General features: G+C 38.6%; 2 long non-coding RNA genes across 2 annotated transcripts in view; both read left to right on the forward strand.

Moving 5' to 3' along the window:
* The window catches only part of LOC137226367 (uncharacterized), a 58,868-nt gene extending 49,410 nt beyond the window's left edge, over positions 1-9,458 (forward strand). Inside the window, exon 3 of the long non-coding RNA XR_010944328.1 lies at positions 8,924-9,458. This is a non-coding gene — a long non-coding RNA (uncharacterized lncRNA). The remainder of the gene's footprint in view (positions 1-8,923) is intronic.
* Positions 1-23,065, forward strand: part of LOC137226362 (uncharacterized) — a 684,033-nt gene that overhangs the window by 358,712 nt on the left and 302,256 nt on the right. The window lies entirely within an intron of this gene.

Here is a 23,065-nt window from a genome sequence, read left to right on the forward strand (position 1 = left end):
CTGTCTCTGAAATGTAGTTTCTGGCTGGATCAAGTCTGAATGTGTATAACACCCAGGTTGGGAGATTGGGCCTGCCTTAAACATTGTGCTCCCTTTCCTTGTGGTTTAATGATAAATGATTATATATAGTAAAGGACAGTCCAGTGATCAATATTGAAGGACATATGGGAAGGAGATTTAGTACTTCAAATTTCCAAATTTAGTAAATTAATCTGTGATGGAATCTGAAGGGCTTACCAGAAACAAATTCATTATGAATCACGCTGTGTTTGCAAATATTCATTCATGTTCTTCTGATTGTTTTCTTGCCTCCAATTTCGATTCTAAGGTGAAATATGTTCACTGATCCTCCACTTCCCTACAAAAGATAAGCCAGAAGCCATCACCCCCCTTCCTTCCTACTTACCCGCCAAATCATGGGAACTGGTAACTTCACAACAGCAAATATCACTCAGACAAATGAGAACAAAACAGGGTTCTGACTTCTGTTATATCTCCAGTTGTGTATTGGAATAACAAATGGTAGTGGCAGTAAAATCATATTCGCTTGTGATGTAACTCTATGCTTAACTTATTAGAAGTTGTAGGAAGCAAAGCTCCACAGGTCCTCTAAATCCAAATATTTGGCCATGTGTTTGTCATGAGTGCACATATATTGTTTGGTGCAATTCTATAATTATTGTTATAGTTGTCACGAAGACAAAGCTTCTCATAACATACTGTTTAATCAGTGAAAATATAAAAACTATTAACAGTATAAATGCTTTCCAAAATAAAAATATTTCCTTCTCTTGACATTGAAGGAATGAAGATTCTTTTCCATTTTATCCTGAAATTTCATCTAATGAAGTTGTTTATGCCAAATGATCAAATTTCAAGCATTTTATTTTTGTTTCAGCACCTCATAAAGAAACCCCAATGAGAATAACTGAGTTATTCTGTTGTAGATTGTCTTCATACTTTCCTTGATTCCTTTATGGGAATTCCAAATTCACATATCATATGAGGGCACAGAATCACTACTGGGGTTCCCAGATCTTCCCTAGTCCCTCCCTGTGACATCCTTGATGACTGTTTTCTCATGCTGACCATGCATTCCCATCCAGGCATTATATCTTATTTTAATCTTGTATATTTCATTCAAGTGAAAGCTACTCTACTCATATATACATTCTACTCCAAATTTGTTATTAAACTGTTCAAACTACTAGAAAAAAAGCAAAACGAACTTTGAGAGCCAGAGGAATTCATATAGTGACATCTTTTTTTTTTTAATTTTAAACTATAGTCATCATGCTGTACATTGCAATCCTAGGAGGAATTTATCTTTAACTGGAAGTTTGTACCTGTGGAACACCTTCACAGACTCCCACCCCCCCCACTGATTCTGACAATCGCCAATCTGTTCTCTGTACCTATGAGTTCTGCTATGTGTGTATGTCTGTGCCTGTGCTTTAGATTACACATACAAGTGATTTCATACAGTAGTTTTTTAATTTTAATTTTCATACAGTATTTGACTTTGTCTTCACTTAACATTATGCCCTCTAGTTTCATCCATATTGTAAATGGCAGGGTTTGTTTTTTTTTTGATGACATTATCTTTGTTCATTCATCTGTCAATGGACACTTAGGTTGTTTCCAAGTCTTGGCTATTGTAGATGAGCTGCAATGAAGAGATATCTTTTTGAGATGGTGCTTTTATTTCCTTCAGGTATATACCCAGAAGTGGAAATCCTGGATCGTATAGTAGTGCTCGTTTTAATTTTTTTGAGGCATCTCCATACTGTTTGCCATAGACATTGCACTCATTTACATTTCCACTGACAGTTCACAGGGTTCCCTCTTTTTTACATTCTTACCAACACTTTTTTTCTTTTCTTTTTGATAATAGCCATTCTGACAGGTGTAAGGTGATACCTCATTTTCATTTTGATTTTCATTTCCCTGATTATTAGTCATGTTGAGTATCTTCTAATTCACCCATTGGCCATTTGTATGGCTTCTTTGGGAAAATGTTTATTCAGATGATCTGCCTATTTTTTAATCAGATTGCTTTTTCTATTGATCATATGATATTTTAATATATTTTGATATTAACCACTTAGCAGATATATAATTGGAAAATATTTTCTCCCATTCCCTAGATTGCCTTCTCATTTTGTTCCTGGTTTCTTTTGCCTCACAGTTTGATGTAGTCCCACTTGTTTATTACTGCTTTTGTTGTCTTTGCTTTTGGTGTCAAATACAAAAAATCATTGCCAAGACTGATGTCAAGGAATTTGTTCTGTATGTTTTCTTCTAGGAGTTTTATTGGGTTAGGTCTATGTTCAAGTCTCTAATCCAATTTGAGTTGATTTTTGTGTATGGTGTAAAATAAGTATCCAGTTTCATTCTTTTGCATAGGGCTTTCCATTCTTCTTAACACCATTTATTGAAGAGACTTTCCTTTCCTGAAAGTATATTTTTGGCTTCTTTTTCATGAATTAATTGACTATGTACACATGGGTTTATTTTTACTTTTGTTTTTTAACATCTTTATTGGAGTATAATTGCTTTACAATGTTGTGTTAGGTTCTGCTGTATAACAAAGTGAATCAGCTATATGTATACATATATCCCCATATACCCTCCCCCTTGCATCTCCCCCCCTACCCTCCCTATTACGCCCCTCTAGGTGGGCACAAAGCATCGAGGTGATCTCCCCGTGCGATGCAGCTGCTTCCTACTAGCTATCTATTCTAGATTTGGTAGTGTATATATGTCAATGCTACTCACTCACTTCGTCCCAGCTTACCCTTCCTCCTCCCTGTGTACTCAAGTCCATTCTCTACATCTGCGTCTTTATTCCTGTCCTGCCCCTAAGTTCATCAGAACGTTTTTTTCTTTTTTTTTAGATTCCACATATATGTGTTAGCATACGGTATTTGTTTTTCTCTTTCTGAATTACTTCACTCTGTATGACAGACTCCAGGTCCATCCACCTCACTACAAACAACTCAATTTCGTTTCTTTTTATGGCTGAGTAATATTCCATTGTATATATGTGCCACATCTTCTTTATTCATTCATCTGTCCATGGACATTTAGGTTGCTTCCATGTCCTGGCTGTTGTAAACAGGGTTTCAATGAACAGTGTGGTACATGCTTCTTTTTGAATTACGGTTTTCTCAGGGTATATGCCAAGTAGTGGGATTGCAGGGTCATATGATAGTTCTGGTTTTAAGGAACCTCCATACTGTTCTCCATAGTGCCTGTATCAATTTACATTCCCACCAACAGTGCAAGAGGGTTCCCTTTTCTCCACACCCTCTCTAAAATTTATTGTTTGTAGAATTTTTGATGATGGCCATTCTGACCTGTGTGAGGTGATACCTCATTGTAGTTTTGATTTGCACTTCTCTAATGAGTAGTGATGTTGAACATCTTTTCATGCATTTGTTGGCAATCTGTATATCTTCTTTGCAGAATTGTCTATTTAGATCTTCTGCCCAGTTTTGGAATGGGTTGTTTGTTTCCTTGATATTGAGCTGCATGAGCTGCTTGTATATTTTGGAGATTAATTGTTTGTCAGTTGCTTCGTTTGCAACAAAATATTTTCTCCCATTCTGAGGGTTATCTTTTTATCTTGTTTATGATTTCCTTTGCTGTGAAAAAGCTTTTAAGTTTCATTAGGTCCCAGTTGTTTATTTTTGTTTTTATTTCCATTTCTCTAGGAGGTGGGTCAAAAAAGATCTTGCTGTGATTTATGTCAAGGAGTGTTCTGCCTATGTTTTCCTCTAAGAGTTTGATAGTGTCTGGTCTTACATTTAGGTCTTAAATCCATTCTGAGTTTATTTTTGTGCATGGTGTTAGAAAGTGTTCTAATTCATTCTTTTACATGTAGCTGTCCAGTTTTCTCAGCAACACTTATTGAAGAGGCTGTCTTTTCTCCATTGTATATTCTTGCCTCCTTTATCAAAGATAAGGTGATCATATGTGCGTGGGTTTATCTCTGGGCTTTCTATCCTGTTTCACTGATCTAGACTTCTGTTTTTGTGCCAGTACCATACTGTCGTGATTACTGTAGCTTTGTAGCATAGTCTGAAGTCAGGGAGCCTGATTCCTCCAGATCCATTTTCCTTTCTCAAGATTGCTTTGCCTGTTCAGGGTCTTTTGTGTTTCCATGCAAATTTTAAAATTTTTTGTTCTAGTTCTGTAAAAAAAAAAGCCATTGTTAGTTTGGTAGGGATTGCTTGAATCTGTAGATTGCTTTGGTAGTATTGTCATTTTCACAATGTTGATTCTTCCAATTGAAGAACATGGTATATCTCTCTATCTGTTTCTCCATCTGAAGAAATCTGTTTAATTTCTTCCATCAGTGTCTTATAGTTTTCTGCATACAGGTCTTTTGTCTCCTTAAGTAGGTTTATTCCTAGGTATTTTATTCTTTTTGTTGCAATAGTAAATGGGAGTGTTTCCATAATTTCTCTTTCAGATTTTTCATCATTAGTGTATAGGAATGCAAGAGATTTCTGTGCATTAATTTTGTATCCTGTTACTTTACCAGATTCATTTATAAGCTCTAGTAGTTTTCTGGTATCATCTTTAGGACTCTCTATGTATAGTAGCATGTCATCTGCAAACAGTGACAGCTTTACTTCTTCTTTTCCGATTTGGATTCCTTTTATTTCTTTTTCTTTTCTGATTGCTGTGGCTAAAACTTCCAAAACTGTTTTGAATAATAGTGGCGAGAGTGGACAACCTTTGTCTTGTTCCTGATTTTAGAGGAAGTGGTTTCAGTTTTTCACCATTGAGGATGATGTTGGCTGTGGGTTTGTCATATATGGCCTTTGTTACATTGAGGTAAGTTCCCTCTATGCCTACTTTCTGGAGAGCTTTTATCATAAATAGGTGTTGAATTTTGTTGAAAGCTTTCTCTGCGTCTATTGAGATGATCATATCGTTTTTATCCTTCAGTTTGTTAATATGGTGTATCACATTGATTGATTTGCATATACTGAAAAATCCTTGCATTCCTGGGATAAACCTCCCTTGATCATGGTTTATGATCCTTTTAATGTGTTGTTGGATTCTGTTTGCTAGTATTTTGTTGAGGATTTGTGCATCTATGTTCGTCAGTGATATTGGTCTATAGTTTTCTTTCTTTGTGACACCTTTGGTTTTGGTATCAGGGTGATGGTGGCCTTATAGAATGTGTTTGGGAGTGTTCCTCCCTCTGCTATATTTTGCAAGAGTTTGAGAAGGATGGTGTTAGCTCTTCTCTAAATGTTTGATAGAATTCGCCTGTGAAGCCAACTGGTCCTGGGCTTCTGTTTGTGGGAAGATTTTTAATCACAGTTTCAATTTCAGTGCTTGTGATTGGGCTATTTATATTTTCTATTTCTTCCTGGTTCAGTCTCAGAAAGTTGTGCTTTTCTAAGAATTTGTCCATTTCTTCCAGGTTGTCCGTTTTATTGGCATGTAGTTGCTTGTAGTAATCCCTCATGATCCTTTGTATTTCTGCAGTGTCAATTGTTACTTCTCCTTTTTCATTTCTAATTCTGTTGATTTGAGTCTCCTTCTCTTTTTTCTTGATGAGTCTGACTAGTGGTTTATCAATTTGTTTATCTTCTCAAAGAAAGAGCTTTTAGTTTTATTGATCTTGGATATTGTTTCCTTCATTTCTTTTTCATTTATTCCTGATCTGATCTTTATGACTTCTTTCCTTCTGCTAAATTTGGGGTTCTTTTGTTCTTCTTTCTCTAATAGCCTTAGGTGTAAGTTTAGGTTGTTTATTTGAGCTTTTTCTTGTTTCTTAAGGTAGGATTGTATTGCTATAAACTTCCCTCTTAGAACTGCTTTTGGGGCATCCCATAGGTTTGGGGTCGTCGTGTTTTCATTGTCATTTGTTTCTAGGTACTTTTTGATTTCCTCTTTGATTTCTCAGTGATCTCCTGGTTATTTAGTAGTGTACTGTTTAGCCTCCATGTGTTTGCATTTTTTACAGTTTTTTTCCTGTAATTGATATCTAGTTTCATAGTGTTGTGGTCAGAAAAGATACTTGATATAATTTAAATTTTCTTAAATTTACCAAGGCTGGATTTGTGACCCAAGATGTGATCTCTCCTGGAGAATATTCCATGAACACTTGAGAAGAAAGTATTCTGTTGTTTTGGATGGAATGTCCTATAAATGTCAATTAAATCCATGTTGTTTAATGTGTCATTTAAAGCTTGTGTTTCCTTATTTATTTCCATTTTGGATGATCTGTCCACTGCTGAAAGTGAGATGTTAAAGTCCACTACTATGATTGTGTTACTGTCAATGTCCCCTTTTATGGCTATTAGCATTTGCCTTATGTATTGAGGTGCTCCTGTGTTGGGTGTATAAATATTTACAATTGTTATATCTTCTTGGATTGATCCCTTCATCATTATGTAGTGTTGCTCTTTGTCTCTTGTAGTCGTCTTTATTTTAAACTCTATTTTGCCTGATATGAGAATTGCTACTCCAGCTTTCTTTTGATTTCCATCTGCATGGAATATCTTTTTCCATCCCCTCACTTTCAGTGTGTATGTGTCCCTAGGTCTGAAGTGGGTGTCTTGTAGACAGCATATATACAGGTCTTGCTTTTCTGTCCATTCAGCCAGTCTATGTCTTTTGGTTGGAGCATTTAATCCATTTACATTTAAGGTAATTATCAATATGTAGTTCCTATTACCATTTTCTTAATTGTTTTGGGTTTGTTATTGTAGGTCTTTTCCTTCTCTTGTGTTCCCTGCCTAGAGAAGTTCTTTTAGCATTTGTTGTAAAGTTGGTTTGGTGATGCTGAATCCTCTTAGCTTTTGCTTGTCTTAAAGGTTCTAATTTGTCCATCAGATCTGAATGAGATCCTTGCTGGGTAGAGTAATCTTGGTTGTAGGTTTTTCCCTTTCATCACTTAAGATATGTCCTGGCACTCCCTTCTGGCATGCAGACTTTCTGCTGAAAGATCAGCTGTTAACCTTATGGGCATTCCCTTGTATATTATTTGTTGTTTTTCCCTTGCTACCTTTAATATTTTTTCTTTGTATTCAACTTTTGATAGTTTGATTAATATGTGAATTGGCGTGTTTCTCCTTGGATTTATCCTGTATGGGACTCTCTGCACTTCCTGGACTTGACTGACAATTTCCTTTCCCATATTAGGGAAGTTTTCAACTATAATCTCTTCCAGTATTTTCTCAGTCCCTTTCCTTTTCTCTTCTTCTTCTGGGACCCCTATAATTCGAATGTTGGTGCATTTAATTTTGTGCCAGAGGTCTCTGAGACTGTCGTTGATTCTTTTCATTCTTTTTTCTTTATTCCGCTCTGTGGTAGTTATTTCCACTATTCTCTCTTTCAGGTCACTTACCCGTTCTTCTGTCTCAGTTATTCTCTATTGATTCCTTCTAGAGAATTTTTACTTTCATTTATTTTGTTGTTCATCATTGTTTGTTTGCTCTTTAGTTCTTCTAGGTCCTTGTTAAACGTCTCTTGTATTTTCTCCATTCTATTTCCAAGATTTTGGATCATCCTTCCTATCATTACTCTGAATCCTTTTTCAGGTAGACTGCCTATTTCCTCTTCATATTTTTTGCTCTGGTGGGTTTTTCCCTTACTCTTTCCTCTGCTGCATGTTTCTCTGTCTTCTCATTTTGTTTAACTTACTGTGTTTGGGGTTTCCTTTTTGCAGGCTGCAGGTTCATAATTCCCCTTGCTTTTGGTGTCTGCCCCCATTGGATAAGGTTAGTTCAGTGTCTTGTGTAGGCTTCCTCGTGGAGGGGACTGGTGTCTTTGTTCTGGTGGGTGGGGTTGGATCTTGTCTTTCTGGTGGTCAGGGCTGCGTCCAGTGGTGTGTTTTGTGGTGTCTGTGAGCTTAATATTATTTTAGGCAGCCTCTCTGCTGATGGGTAAGGCTGTGTTCCTGTCTTACTAGTTGTATGGCATAGGGTGTCCAGCACTGGAGCTTGCTGGCCATTGGGTGAGCAGGGTCTTAACATTGAGGCGGAGATCTCTGGGAATGCTCTCACTGATTGATATTACACGTGGCCAGGAGGTTTCTAGTGGTCCAATGTCCTGAACTCAGCTCTCCCACCTCAGAGGCTCAGGCCTGACACCAGGCCGGAGGACCTAGACAACAGGGGCTTATATTTGGGCTCTCCATTCTGCTCCATTGATCAATGTGTCTGTTTTTATGCCAGTACCAGTGTTTTGACTACTGTAGCTCTGTAATATAGTTTGAAATAAGCAAATGTGATGCCCTCAGTTTTGTTCCTCTTTCTCTAGATTGCTTTGGCTATTGGTGGTCTATTTTGGTACCATACAAACTTCAGGATTGTTTTGTTCTATTTCTGTGAAAAGTGCCATAGAATTTTGACAAGGATTTCATTCAATCTGTAGATTGCTTTGGGTACTATGGATATTTCAACAATTTAATTTTTTATGTCCATGAGAACAAAGTATCTTCCCATTTATTTTTGTCTTCTCAATTTCCTTAATCAATGTCTTATAGATTTCAATGTACAGGTCTTTCACTTCCTTCTTTAAATTTATTCCTAAATATTTTGTTCGTTGCAATTGTAAATGGAATTGTTTTCTTAACATCACCTTCTGATAGTTTGTTAGTAGTATGTGGAAACACAACTGATTTTTGTGTATTGCTTTTGTATCCTGCAACTTCACTGAATTTGTGTATTCGTTCTAACATATACTGACATCTTGTGGGCACGTCTCCCACTGCTAAGCCAAATGATGTGATTTTCTTTTCTCTTTCTCTTTTTGTGTATGAAAAAGTGCACATTAAGAACTGGAGTAGGAAGTCTCTATGCTGTTTATTTTCGGTTGAACAACGTTTAGTTCATAAGCAAGTTAAAAGATTTTTCTAATGGAATTTTTATTGGCATTTCTGTGGCCTATTCAGGAAGAACACCAAGTCTTATACAGCCTTGAGAGGAGGGGGAAAGTCTCTCTAAATGACAAGAAAGATGGGGCTTCCCTGGTGGTGCAGTGGTTAAGAATCTGCCTGCCAATGCAGGGGACACGGGTTCGAGCCCTGGTCTGGGAAGATCCCACATGCCACAGAGCAACAAAGCCCATGTACCACAACTACTGAGCCTGCGCTCTAGAGCCCGTGAGCCACAACTACTGAGCCCATGTGCCGCAACTACGGAAGCCCAGGCGCCTACAGCCCATGCTCCACAAGAGAAGCCACCGCAATGAGAAGCCCGCGCACTGCAACGAAGAGTAGCTTCCGCTCTCCGCAACTAGAGAAAGCCCGTGCGCTGCAACGAACACCCAACACAGCCAAAAATAAAATAAATAAATTCATAAAAATTTTAAAGAAAAGAAATACTTTTAAAAAAATGACAAGAAAGAGTAAATGAGACTCAGATACAGAGGGTGATGTGCTCAAAGTGACTGAGAAGGTTAAGGTCAGATCCTAACCTAGAAGCCAAGTTGCCCGATTCTCTGGTCTCCTAAAGTGTTTCTAGGGATCATGTGTTACTAGGAGGGCCTTTATAGACGGCACGTCTTGGTATAAAGGAAACAATAGACCTGTCACTCATCCTTACGCTCCACAAACCCTGTTCATAACTGGTCTTTCCCCATTCTCTGCATGTGCCTAGCGACCCCAACACAGACTGGACTGGCCAGGAGGAGAGAAAGGAGGGCAAAAAAGAAAGAAAGAAGGGGGAGTAGACTTGAAAACGTTTTCTTCTTATCTTCTCAAGTTTAAGAGAACTAAAAGAGATTGAGGAAAAATAATTCTCTTCCCACTGGAAAAAAAATTACACTTTTGTTTGTTCCTACAAAAAATTGACAAAAATGGATCAATTAAGCTGGAAAGCTGCATAGCCACTTCCTGTCTTCCTCTTTGTGTGTCATCCCATTGTAAGTAGCAAGAAAACCTTTCATAATGGATTGGGACAAGGCCAGGAATCATTGAATGTTTGGGAGCTGTGCCCAGACTATTCTGCTTATAACAAAGAGAATAAAGTATATCATTTGTCATAGTTTCCACATGACTTCAATATTGCATGTGAGCTAACTACTCTTTCCCCATCTGATCAGGGACGTTACTGACAGAGATACAGCAGGCCCCTCTTGCGACTAAACACATGAATGCCGTCACCAGATCCCAGGCAAGTCCACCTACCAGCTTTTGTAAAGGTACTGTACGGATAATGGAAGAAAACAGCTTAGATGTGCGTCTCATGTTACAGATAGGACAGTTTTGGTCATTTAAGTTTTTAGAATGATCACTGTGTGTAACAAGACAATTGTTGCAGTATTTACAGAGTTTTTGCTTTTTTTCATTTTTCAAACCACATGATGTTTCCTTCATTCAGGCAGATGGGTGGTTCTCAGCTCATCACTTCAAGGAAGGGATGTACTGCTGGGAAAAAAATAAAGCTGCCTTGCTTACCATTTTATTTCAAAAGTTTTAGTCCTATAGGCAAATCAAAGGACAAGCATCAGTTACAGATTTAGGAGATGATACACTGAAATAATACAAGCTAGCCTACCTGAGGCAAAATAAGCATTTTCTAAGTGGAGCAAGGGGGAGAGGAGAGAGTATCCGAGTAAAGCAAGGAGGCATAAGTATCGATGGGTCCTTGGAGGAACATTGAACCTTGTCCCCTAGAGACATCTTGGAAAGAAAACCACAAGACCTCTGGGCCACTTTCATGTATTAAATAAATCTCAGTGCAGCCCTGGTTAAAACTTCCATCTTCATTTCTCTCTTCTGCTCTTTGAACCTGAGGCTTGACTCCTGGCTGCAGTAAGGTCAGCATGGCTTGCTCTGTTCTCTTCCTCTGCCTTTTTTCTTTGGTTCTAATTCCCTTGAGGTTAGGGAAGAAACAAAAGTTAAGAAGAATTTTTTTAAAATGGCAGACACTTTCTCATTTAACTGGTGTGCACCTTTGGGTGTCACTGCTTTCCTGCCCAACCACTGATGGCCTCGATGTGCGAGCATCCCTGTGAGAGAGCAGCCGGGGACCCTCAGGAGCCTCCTCAGGGCAGGATCTCCCCCGCCCTGTCAGATCCCATTCAGGAAGCACTCCCCATGGCCTCTTGTCTCCCCTTTTCCTGGTGGAGAACTGGCTGATGACTCAGGCCTGCTGCCTTCAGAGGTGGCACCTGTGGGACACAGCACTCACTCCTCCTCACCGTGCCTCATGGAGACACCCAGGCAGCCCCAATGCTGCCCCCCTTCACTGTACCATCCTTCTCTGATTTCCTCATCTTCTGCTTAAGTAGATGCAAAAATAGATCAAAATCTGCTCCAGAAACAGATATCCAAAGACAGAATGCCATGCAGTTTTCCTTTTTACTCCGATGATCTCTGTCTTTAAAAGCAAGTATTTTAGGATAGCGATGTCTGAAGTGGCTCATGGGGAAAGTGGAACACTCTGATGATACTGTTCTGCTGACTGCTCCATCCCTCACATCAGCTAAAGAAGTGAAGATCAGGGGTTGCAGGGTCTGTACAGTTGCTTCTTCATAAATCCTAGAGTGCCTGGCTGTGAGTTGTTCTTAATGGAAAATGGTGAACGCTTAATGCCTCTTGGTCCCTAGTTCTGGGTCCCAGCTGCCAAATTTGTGACAATGAAAAATGCTCCAGAGTACATCTTATTCATCTAAATGGAAAAAAAACTCTTTGATTCTATAAGTGATTCTAAATAAAGGTTTCTAATTCTTAAGACAAAATAAAAAAATATACATATATAGTCCAATATTTTATATTGTGTAATTTATATATATTATAATTAAATATATTCCAATAATATTAGTAATATCAATTAATATTTACCAATTAGATGAGCTTGAGGAACAAAATTCAATAATAAGCCCTGCACCAACCAAGTCACCACAGATACAGGAAAAGCAAAGCCTGGCTGTGAGGATATGGCCGAAGATTAAACACGGTCATAAAACAATTATAAGTCATCATTGTGGTCTCTCCTGGAAATTATTAGGAGAACTATGAAGGCAGAGGTTAGATAATTATTGTGCTATATTTTGCAGTAAAGAAAATTTTATCAGTGTTGTAAATTGCTTTCTTCAATATGAATTTTAAATATTGTAAAGAATCCAGAAAGAGTGAAAAGATTAATTAAAATTATGAAGTATAATATATTTAACCTTTAGAACAGAGGAGGAAATATTAAGACTCATGGCCTTTAACATATAGAGAGGTTTTGTTTTTTAATTAAAAATAAAGAATGAAAACAAATAAACAACGAACACTTACAAAAATCTTTGATCCAACAGCGGCCATCATCATAACAATTGCCCTTGGCATAGAATTCAGACTTTCTCCATTTCACGTTTGAGTACCTGCAGTTACAAAAGGCATTCCACTAACAGCTGGCCTAGCTCATTAACGTGACAAAAACTTGCACTTACGTCAGTTTTATACCAAATCTCACCATTCATTAAACCATGGATAAATTTCTTTTTGCTGTTGTTGAAAACAAAAGTCATTACCTTGTTTATCATTAAAAAAGAGAGTTTTTTTTTTACTAATCAAAATAGGGTATGGTTTAATCAGAATAAGGTGTTACGTGCATTAGGTGTCCCCAGGTGGGTTCTGAGGTTCTCTAACCACTTAACATCTAAGTGAATACACAACACATACATTTTCATATCATCCATCCTCCTGAAATTCAGCAGTCTTCCATATTTTTCAGAGTTTTTCAGAGTAAAATCTCCCAGTCACTTGAACCAAAATCATCAAGTAACTCACTAAAAAAGTAAACCCCCCAACCTCATGCCAGACCTACTGAATCAGAATCTGTTGATCAGAATAAGACATATTTTTCCTAAATGTGATTCTTAAATGTACAGTAAACTTTGACAAATACTGTCCAATTGGTTAACTCTGGAGTTTTTATTTTTTAATCTCATCTTATATTGCCTGCAGCATTTACTTTATCTCAGAAATCCCTTCATCTTTAAACATTCTTAAGCCTTAGTTTACCTCAACTGAGGATGGGTTAATATTACTTTGCGGTTTTTAGATTATAAAATGAGTTGTAAAGTGCTTAGCAATGGACTTGGCATATGGTAAGTGTTCCATAAATGATAATAAAGATGATTGTGGTAATGATGCGAATGACAAAATAAGGGCAGGTGGAAACAAGGATCCCATGATAATTCTCTGACCTCTTTCCCTGAACACACTGGGCAGACTTTAAAGCTGTAAACCCAAAAGATTAAAATTAAACAAAACCAGATGGTGTGGATAAAAGAATACCTCTCTTTCCCTAAATCAGGAAATTTCCACTTCTGCTTTCCTTCTTTGTAGACCTTGCCTCTTCCCCTCCCCACACGGGAGGGGGGAGGAGGGCTGATTCTGTTCGCAGTCCATTTATGAGTAGGAAATTAGTCCTTAGTCTAACTTAAAATGTAGGACTCAAGACTCCACTCACTCTGCTTATATCGCTTGCATTTTAAGTCTTTGCCTACCTGTGATAATAAGCAAATCTAAGGAGAGCTAATTTAGTACACTGTGATTTAGTACGCTCTTTCTCTTTCTATTTTAGCTCACATACTTGAAAATCACGTCAACCCTTGGCTAGTTTGATGCGTGTCCTATCTCTCCTACTCATCCTTATAGGAATTCTGAGCTTGCTTTTCTGGATTCAGAAGGAAGTAGGAAACTCCACTTAGGCCTGAACCTCAACCCACCTTTCCTGCTTTAGAAGTAATCAGGTCCTGGTTCGGCTGAAAGTCCTTCTTCACTTTCCATTTGTATTAAGCTAATACATATAAGCATCCTCAGGAATCTTCCCAGTGGTGAGCAGGGCAGGATTTGGCCAATCTTACGTCCCTGGAAATATCATCATGGCACATAAAATCCCCACTTCAAATGGAAATTACCAAACAGTTTAGTTGAATAATAATGAATATATGACATATCCAAACATGTGGGATACAGCAAAAGCAGTACAGAAGGTCCCTGACTTACGGTTTTCTGACTTATGATGGTATGAAACTGATATGCATTAAGTAGAAACCACACTTCAAATTTTGAATTTTGATCTTTTCCTGGGCTAGTATGCTCTCTTTTGATGCTGGACAGCTCCCAGCCAGTCACTGGATCACAAGGGTAAACGACCATCACACTAGTACCAAACGTAAAATAGATAGCTAGTGGGAAGCAGCTGCATAGCACAGGGAGATCAGCTTGGTGCTTTGTGACCACCTAGAGGGGTGGGATAGGGAGAGTGGGAGGGAGACACAAGAGGTAGGAGATATGGGGATATATGTATATGTATAGCTGATTCACTTTGTTATAAAGCAGAACCTAACACGCCATTGTAAAGCAATTATACTCCAATAAAGATGTTAACAAAAACAAAACAAAACCGGTCTGAACCCAGACAACCACTCTGCTTTTTGTTTTCAGTACAGTATTCAATAAATTACATGAGAGAGTCAGCACCATATTATAAAATAGGCTTTGTGTTAGATAATCTTGCCCAACTGTAGGCTAATATAAGTGTTCTGAGCACGTTCAAGGTAAGCTAGGCTAAGCTATGATGTCCGGAGTTTAGGTGTATTAAATGCACTTTTGACTTAAGATATTTTCAACTTATGATGGGTTTATTGGAACGTAACCCCACTGGAAGTCAAGGAATATTTGTAATTAGAGGCAAATTTATGGATTTAAATTATATTTGTTAGGAAAGAAGAAATGTTGAGAATCAATAGTCAAACTTGCAACTCAAAGAAGTGGAAAAAGTAGCAAGATAAATAAAAGAAAGTAAAGGTAGCAAATAATAAACTATGTGCGGAAATAACTAAATTGACCAACTTTCACAAGGAAAAAAAAACAAATATATAAAGAACCCCTTACCCGTTAAAGTAACTGAATCCATAATTGAAGGATTATTAAGTTTCTCCCATAAGTGAAACTATGCTTAGATGGCTCACTAGTGAACTTCCTGAAAATTAAAAAAAAATTATTAAAAACCTTGCACAAATTATTCTATAGATAGAAAAGGAGCCATAAATTGCAACTTATCTAATGAACTATTATCATCTTGATACCAAAATCTGACCTAAACATTTTAATGAAAGAAAAAGTTGAATACCAGTATCACTCAGGATCCTGGACAGAATGAACAGTAATCTCTGCTGCCTGGCTGTGTCACAAGATTTCATTCTCCATAGCACTACTTGGAAAGAGGTTCTGGGTGCTAACTAACTACTTCTTCGAGGAGGGGAAAACACCAAAGATGCCCTGATTCCAGAACCCCAGCTGCAGGGTTTGTGTACAGGCTGCAGGTGCCTGGGGAGCACTGTGTCTCCACAGCACAGAGGTAAGCGGCTGAGTCTTCAGGTTTAGGGGCTGTGATGTGCAGAGAGCTTCCCTTCTTTAACAAGGTGGCTTTTAGTCTTTCGTTCTGCTTTTCCTCCCCAACTGAGTAAAGACGGAAGAGAAGTTCGGGTCCCTTCCCAGGATCCTGTCTATACCACAGTAGCCCGTTAAAATTGCTGGCCGTGTAGCTGCAGTTGAGGATGAGACTGTCTCCCTCCTGGATTTTCAGGGTCTGAGGACTCTGCTCCACCTTGTCTTCTCCCCTCAACCCTGTTCAGGAAAACAAAATCAGAAATGAAACAAAGCTTTCAGTTCAGCAGTTTTGAAAAATCCCAACAAAAAGCCTGGGATGAGCTGAGACTAAACCCCTCTCTCTCTTCTCTCCAGCTTTGGATAAATGTGCCCTTATGGTTCTCATCTCTTAACCTCCAACTTACAGCCAAGCTGAAGCCACAAGACTATGAATGCACATTCCAGCATGTTCTCCATCCCGATATCACACTCTTGATACAATTTTAATGATTCCAAATCTTCTCCCCTGAGGAGCTGCTCCTCTGTCTTAGTTCTCCTTCTCTAATGCACGAGATAGCCTTTCTGTTGGTGGCTCAGCCAATCAAGAGCAAATCCTCTAGTAGCTGTCATGCTTTTGACAGTTAAGGCACTGGAGGAATGAGAGGAATGGAACCACTGCCACCTGGTGGTCACAAACACAAACATCTCACAGGACCCACTCCATGCCCCCTACAAAGACAAAAATTGATGGGAGGACATTTTTTATATTGGTGGGCATAGTGCATATGAGGTTTAAAGTAGTAATCAGAAAAGCCTTCTCTGCCTGCAGTTTGAATCGTTTCATTTTTCCTTGTTTGGCCTTTAAAGCTAAACTGCTACCAGAGGTTATAAAAGTTGAACCCAAGCATAGGTGTAATGGATTGTGTTTCTCTTTATAGTACACAAGAATCTCAGCAGGTGAGACCTTAAAAGGACTAGAGTGCTGAAAAAAGCGGGGGGATAAAATAGCTGTGGATATGTCTGGAGACCTCTTTGACAGAGAATTGGGAACATAAGTTAAGAAACCATTGCTTCAAATAATTTTATGCCTGGCTACAGGGACCAAGTGCAACTACAACTCAGGGTCACGAACTTGATAGATCTTAGGAGAACAGGAGGGAAGAGCATGGCAGAGGGAAAGCAGAGCTCTCCATTCTAGACCCTGGAGAGATCAGAACATCACAGAGCAGAGTGGGGAACAGGAAGATACGTATAGCAAAACTAGTATGGTTTAATTTGTTTGGTTCTATGACACTCCGCTGGGTTTTTTGTTTTGTTTTGTTTTTGTTTTTACATCTTTATTGGAGTATAATTGCTTTACAATGCTGTGTTACTTTCTGCTTTATAACAAAGTGAATCAGTTATACATATACATATGTTCCCATATCTCTTCCCTCTTGCGTCTCCCTCCCTCCCACCCTCCCTATCCCACCCCTCCAGGCGGTCACAAAGCACCGAGCTGATATACCTGTGCTATGCCGCTGCTTCCCACTAGCTATCTACCTTATATTTGTTAGTGTATATATGTCCATGCCTCTCTCTTGCTTTGTCACAGCTCACCCTTCCCCCTCCCCATATCCTCAAGTCCATTCTCTAGTAGGTCTGTGTCTTTATTCCTAGCTTCTTCGTGACATTTTTTTTCTTAAATTCCATATATATGTGGTAGGATACGGTACTTGTCTTTCTCTTTCTGACTTATTTCACTCTGTATGACAGACTCTAGGTCTATCCACCTCATTACAAACAGCTCAATTTCGTTTCTTTTTATGGCTGAGTAATATTCCATTGTATATATGTGCCACACCTTCTTTATCCATTCATCCGATGATGGACACTTAGGTTGTTTCCATCTCCAGGCTATTGTAAATAGAGCTGCAATGAACATTTTGGTACTTGACTCTTTTTGAATTATGGATTTCTCAGGGTATAAGCTCAGTATTGGGATTGCTGGGTTATATGGTAGTTGTATTTGTAGTTTTTTAAGGAACGTCCATACTGTTCTCCACAGTGCCTGTATCAATTTACATTCTCACCACCAGTTCAAGAGGGTTCCCTTTTCTCCACACCCTCTCCAGCATTTATTGTTTTTAGATTTTTTGATGCTGGCCATTCTGACCGGTGTGAGATGATATCTCATTGTAGTTTTGATTTGCATTTCTCTAATGATTATTGATGTTGAGCATTCTTTCATGTGTTTGTTGGCAGTCTGTATATCATCTTTAGAGAAATGTCTATTTAGGTCTTCTGCCCATTTTTGGATTGGGTTGTTTGTCTTTTTGTTATTGAGTTGCATGAGGTGCTTATAAATTTTGGAGTTTAATCCTTTGTCAGTTGCTTCATTTGCAAATATATTTTCCCATTCTGAGGGTTGTCTTTTGGTCTTGTTTATGGTTTCCTTTGCTGTACAAAAGCTTTGAAGTTTTATTAGGTCCCATTTGTTTATTTTTGTTTTTATTTCCACTTCTGTAGGAGGTGGGTCAAAAAGGAACTTGCTGTGATTTATGTCATAGAGTATTCTGCCTATGTTTTCCTCTGAGAATTTGATAGTTTCTGGCCTTACAGTTAGGTCTTAATCCATTTTGAGGTTATTTTTGTGTATGGTGTTAGGGAGTGATCAAATCTCAAACTTTTACATGTAGCTGTCCAGTTTTCCCAGCACCACTTATTTAAGAGGCTGTCCTTTCTCCACTGTACATTCCTGCCTCCTTTATCAAAGATAAGGTGACCATATGTGCGTGGGTTTATCTCTGGGTTTTCTATCCTGTTCCATTGATCTATCTTTCTGTTTTTGTGCCAGTACCATACTGTCCTGATTACTGTAGCTTTGTAGTATAGTCTGAAGTCAGGGAGCCTGATTCCTCCAGCTCCGTTTTTCGTTCTCAAAATTGCTTTGGCTATTCGGGGTCCTTTGTGTTTCCATACAAATTGTGAAAGATTTTGTTCTAGTTCTGTGAAAAATGCCAGTGGTAGTTCGATAGGGATTGCATTGAATCTGTAGATTGCTTTGGGTAGTAGAGTCATTTTCATAATGTTGATTCTTCCAATCCAAGAACATGGTATATCTCTCCATCTATTTGTATCATCTTTAATTTCTTCCATCAGTGTCTTATAATTTTCTGCATACAGGTCTTTTGTCTTCTTAGGTAGGTTTATTCCTAGATATTTTATTCTTTTTGTGCAGTGGTAAATGGGAGTGTTTTCTTGATTTCACTTTCAGATTTTTCATCATTAGTGTATAGGCATACCAGAGATTTCTGTGCATTAATTTTGTATCCTGTAACTTGACCAAATTCATTGATTAGCTCTAGTAGTTTTCTGGTAGCATCTTTAGGATTCTCTGTGTATAGTATCATGTCATCTGCAAACAGTGACAGCTTTACTTCTTCTTTTCCGACTTGGATTCCTTTTATTTCCTTTTCTTTTCTGATTGCTGTGGCTAAAACTTCCAAAACTATGTTGAATAAGAGTGGTGAGAGTGGGCAACCTTGTCTTGTTCCTGATTTTAGTGGAAATGCTTTCAGTTTTTCACCATTGAGGATGATGTTGGCTGTGGGTTTGTCATACATGGCCTTTATTATGTTGAGGAATGTTCCCTCTATGCCTACTTTCTGCAGGGTTTTTATCATAAATGGGTGTTGAAAGCTTTCTCTGCATCTATTGAGATGATCATATGGTTTTTCTCCTTCCGTTTGTTAATATGGTGTATCACATTGATTGATTTGCGTATATTGAAGAATCCTTGCATCCCTGAAATAAACGCCACTTGATCATGGTGTATGATCCTTTTAATGTGCTGTTGGATTCTGTTTGCTAGTATTTTGTTGAGGATTTTTGCATCTATGTGCATCAGTGATATTGGCCTGTAGTTTTCTTTCTTTGTGACATCCTTGTCTGGTTTTGGTATCAGAGTGATGGTGGCCTCGTAGAATGAGTTTTGGAGTGTTCCTCCCTCTATATTTTGCAAGAGTTTGAGAAGGATAGCTGTTAGCTCTTCTGTGTTTGGTAGAATTCGCCTGTAAAGCCACCTGGTCCTGGGCTTTTGTTTGTTGGAAGATTTTTAATCACAGTTTCAATTTCAGTGCTTGTGATTGGTCTGTTCATATTTTCTATTTCTTCCTGATTCAGTCTTGGCAGGTTGTGCATTTCTAAGAATTTGTCCATTTCTTCCAGGTTGTCCATTTTATTGGCATAGAGTTGCTTGTAGTAATCTCTCATGATCTTTTGTATTTCTGCAGTGTCAGTTGTTACTTCTCCTTTTTCTTTTCTAATTCTATTGATTTGAGTCTTCTCCCTTTTTTTCTTGATGAGTCTGCCTAATGGTTTATCAATTTTATGTATCTTCTCAAAAAACCAGCTTTTAGTTTTTTTGATCTTTGCTATCGTTTCCTTCATTTCTTTTTCATTTATTTCTGATTTGATTTTTATGATTTCTTTCCTTCTGCTAACTTTGGGGGTTGTTTGTCCTTTCTCTAATTGCTTTAGGTGCAAGGTTAGGTTGTTTATTCGAGATGTTTCCTATTTCTTAAGGTAGGATTGTATTGCTATAAACTTCCCTGTTAGTACTGCTTTTGCTGTATCCCATAGATTTTGGGTCGTCGTGTCTCCATTGTCATTTGTTTCTAGGTATTTTTTTTTATTTCCTCTTTGATTTCTTCAGTGATCACTTCGTTATTAAGTAGTGTATTGTTCATCCTCCATGTGTTTGTATTTTTTACAGATCTTTTCCTGTAATTGATATGTAGTCTCATAGCGTTGTGGTTGGAAAAGATACTTGATACAATTTGAATTTTCTTAAAGTTACCAAGGCTTGATTTGTGACCCAAGATACGATCTATCCTGGAGAATGTTCCATGAGAACTTGAGAAAAATGTGTATTCTGTTGTTTTTGGATGGAATGTCCTATAAATATCAATTAAGTCCATCTTGTTTAATGTATCATTTAAAGCTTGTGTTTCATTATTTATTTTCATTTTGGATGATCTGTCCATTGGTGAAAGTGGGGTGTTAAAGCCCCCTACTATGGATGTGTTACTGTCAATTTCCTCTTTTATAGCTGTTACTATTTGCCTTATGTATTGAGGTGCTCCTATGTTGGATGCATAAATATTTACAATTGTTATATCTTCTTCTTGGATCGATCCCTTGATCATTATGTAGTGTCCTTCTTTGTCTCTTCTAATAGTCTTTATTTTCAAGTCCATTTTGTCTGATATGAGAATTGCTACTCCAGCTTGCTTTTGGTTTCCATTTGCATGGAATATCTTTTTCCATCCCCTTACTTTCAGTCTGTATGTGTCTCTAGGTCTGAAGTGGGTCTATTGTAGACAGCAAATATATGGGTCTTGTTTTTGTATCCATTCAGCCAATCTGTGTCTTTTGGTGGGAGCATTTAGTCCATTTACATTTAAGGTAATTATCGATATGTATGTTCCTATTCCCATTTTCTTAATTGTTTTGGGTTCGTTATTGTAGGTCTTTTCCTTCTCTTGTGTTTCTTCCTAGAGAAGTTCCTTTAGCAGTTGTTGTAAAGCTGGTTTGGTGGTGCTGAACTCTCTTAGCTTTTCCTTGTCTGTAAAGGTTTTAAGTCCTCCATCAAATCTGAATGAGATCCTTGCTGGGTAATCTTGGTTGCAGGTTTTTCTCCTTCATCACTTTAAATATGTCCTTCCAATCCCTTCTGGCTTGCAGAGTTTCTGCTGAAAGATCAGCTCTTAACCTTATGGGGATTCCCTTGTGTGTTATTTGTTGTTTTTCCCTTGCTGCTTTTAATATGTTTTCTTTGTATTTAATTTTTGGCAGTTTGATTAGTATGTGTCTTGGTGTGTTTCTCTTTGGATTTACCCTGTATGGGACTCTCTGTGCTGCCTGGACTTGATTAACTATTTCCTTTTCCATACTAGGGAAGTTTTCATCTATAATCTCTTCAAATATTTTCTCAGTCCCTTTCTTTTTCTCTTCTTCTTCTGGAATCCCTATAATTTAAATGTTGGTGCATTTAATGTTGTCCCAGACGTCTCTGAGACTTTCCCAGTTCTTTTCATTCTTTTTTCTTTATTCTGCTCTGCAGTAGTTATTTCCACTATTTTATCTTCCAGGTCACTTATCTGTTCTTCTGCCTCAGTTATTCTGCTATTGATCCCATCTAGAGTATTTTTAATTTCATTTATTGTGTTGTTCATCGTTGTTTGTTTCATCTTTAGTTCTTCTAGGTCCTTGTTAAATGTTTCTTGCATTTTGTCTATCTATTTCCAAGATTTTGGATCATCTTTACTATCATTATTCTGAATTCTTTTTTAGGTAGACTGCCTATTTCCTCTTCATTTGTTAGGTGTGGTGGGTTTTTATCTTGCTCCTTCATCTGCTGTGTGTTTTTCTGTCTTCTCATTTTGCTTATCTTACTGTGTTTGGGGTCTCCTTTTTGCAGGCTGCAGTTTCGTAGTTCCCGTTGTTTTTGGTGTCTGTTCCCAGTGGCTAAGGTTGGTTCAGTGGGTTGTGTAGGCATCCTGGTGGAGGGGACTAGTGCCTGTGTTCTGGTGGATGAGGCTGGATCTTGTGTTTCTGGTGGGCAGGTCCACGTCTGGTGGTGTGTTTTGGGGTGTCTGTGGACTTATTATGATTGTAGGCAGCCTCTCTGCTAATGGGTGGGATTGTGTTCGTGTCTTGCTAGTTGTTTGGCATAGGATGTCCAGCACTGTAGCTTGCTGGTTGTTGAGTGAAGCTGGGTGCTAGTGTTGAGATGGAGATCTCTGGGAGATTTTCACCGTTTGATATTATGTGGAGCTGGGAGGTCTCTTGTGGACCAGTGTCCTGAAGTTGGCTCTCCCACCTCAGAGGCACAGCACTGACTCCTGGCTGTAGCACCAAGAGCCTTTCATCCGCATGGCTCAGAATAAAAGGGAGAAGAAGTAGAAAGAAATAATTAGTAGAAGTAGAAAGAAAGAAACAAAGAAAGAAAGAAAGAAGGGAGGGAGGGAGGAAGGGGAGAAGGAAGGAAAACAGAAAGAAAGAAGATAAAGTATAATAAAATAAAATATAATAAAGTTATTAAAATAATTATTAAGGGAAAAAAATAAAAAATAATTTTAAAAAAACGGACGGATAGAACCCTAGGGCCAATGGTGGAAGCAAAGCTATACAGACAGAAGCATACACACTGTCAAAAAGAGGAAAAGGGGAAAAAATCATAAATCTTCCTCTCAAAGTCCACCTCCTTAATTTGGGATGATTCGTTGTCTATTCATGTATTCCACAGATGCAGGGTATGTCAAGTTGATTGTGGAGCTTTAATCCGCTGCTTCTGAGGCTTCTGGGAGAGATTTCCCTTTCTCTTCTTTGTTCTCACAGCTCCCAGGGGCTCAGCTTTGGATTTGGCCCTGCCTCTGCGTGTAGGTCGCCGGAGGGCGTCTGTTCTTCGCTCAGACAGGACGGGGTTAAAGGAGCCGCTGTTTCGGGGGCTCTGGCTCACTCAGGCGGGGCGGAGGGAGGGGCACTGAGGGCGGGGCGAGCGTGCGGCGGCAGAGGCCGGCGTGACGTTGCACCAGCCTGAGGCGCGCAGTTCGTTCTTCCGGGGGAATTGTCCCTGGATCCCGGGAACCTGGCAAAGGCGGGCTGCACAGGCTACCCGGAAGGGGGGTGTGGAGAGTGACCTGTGCTCGCACACAGGCTTCTTGGTGGCGGCAG

This window comes from Pseudorca crassidens, chromosome 1 (assembly GCF_039906515.1).
Source record: "Pseudorca crassidens isolate mPseCra1 chromosome 1, mPseCra1.hap1, whole genome shotgun sequence".
In the NCBI taxonomy this organism is placed as follows: domain Eukaryota; kingdom Metazoa; phylum Chordata; class Mammalia; order Artiodactyla; family Delphinidae; genus Pseudorca; species Pseudorca crassidens.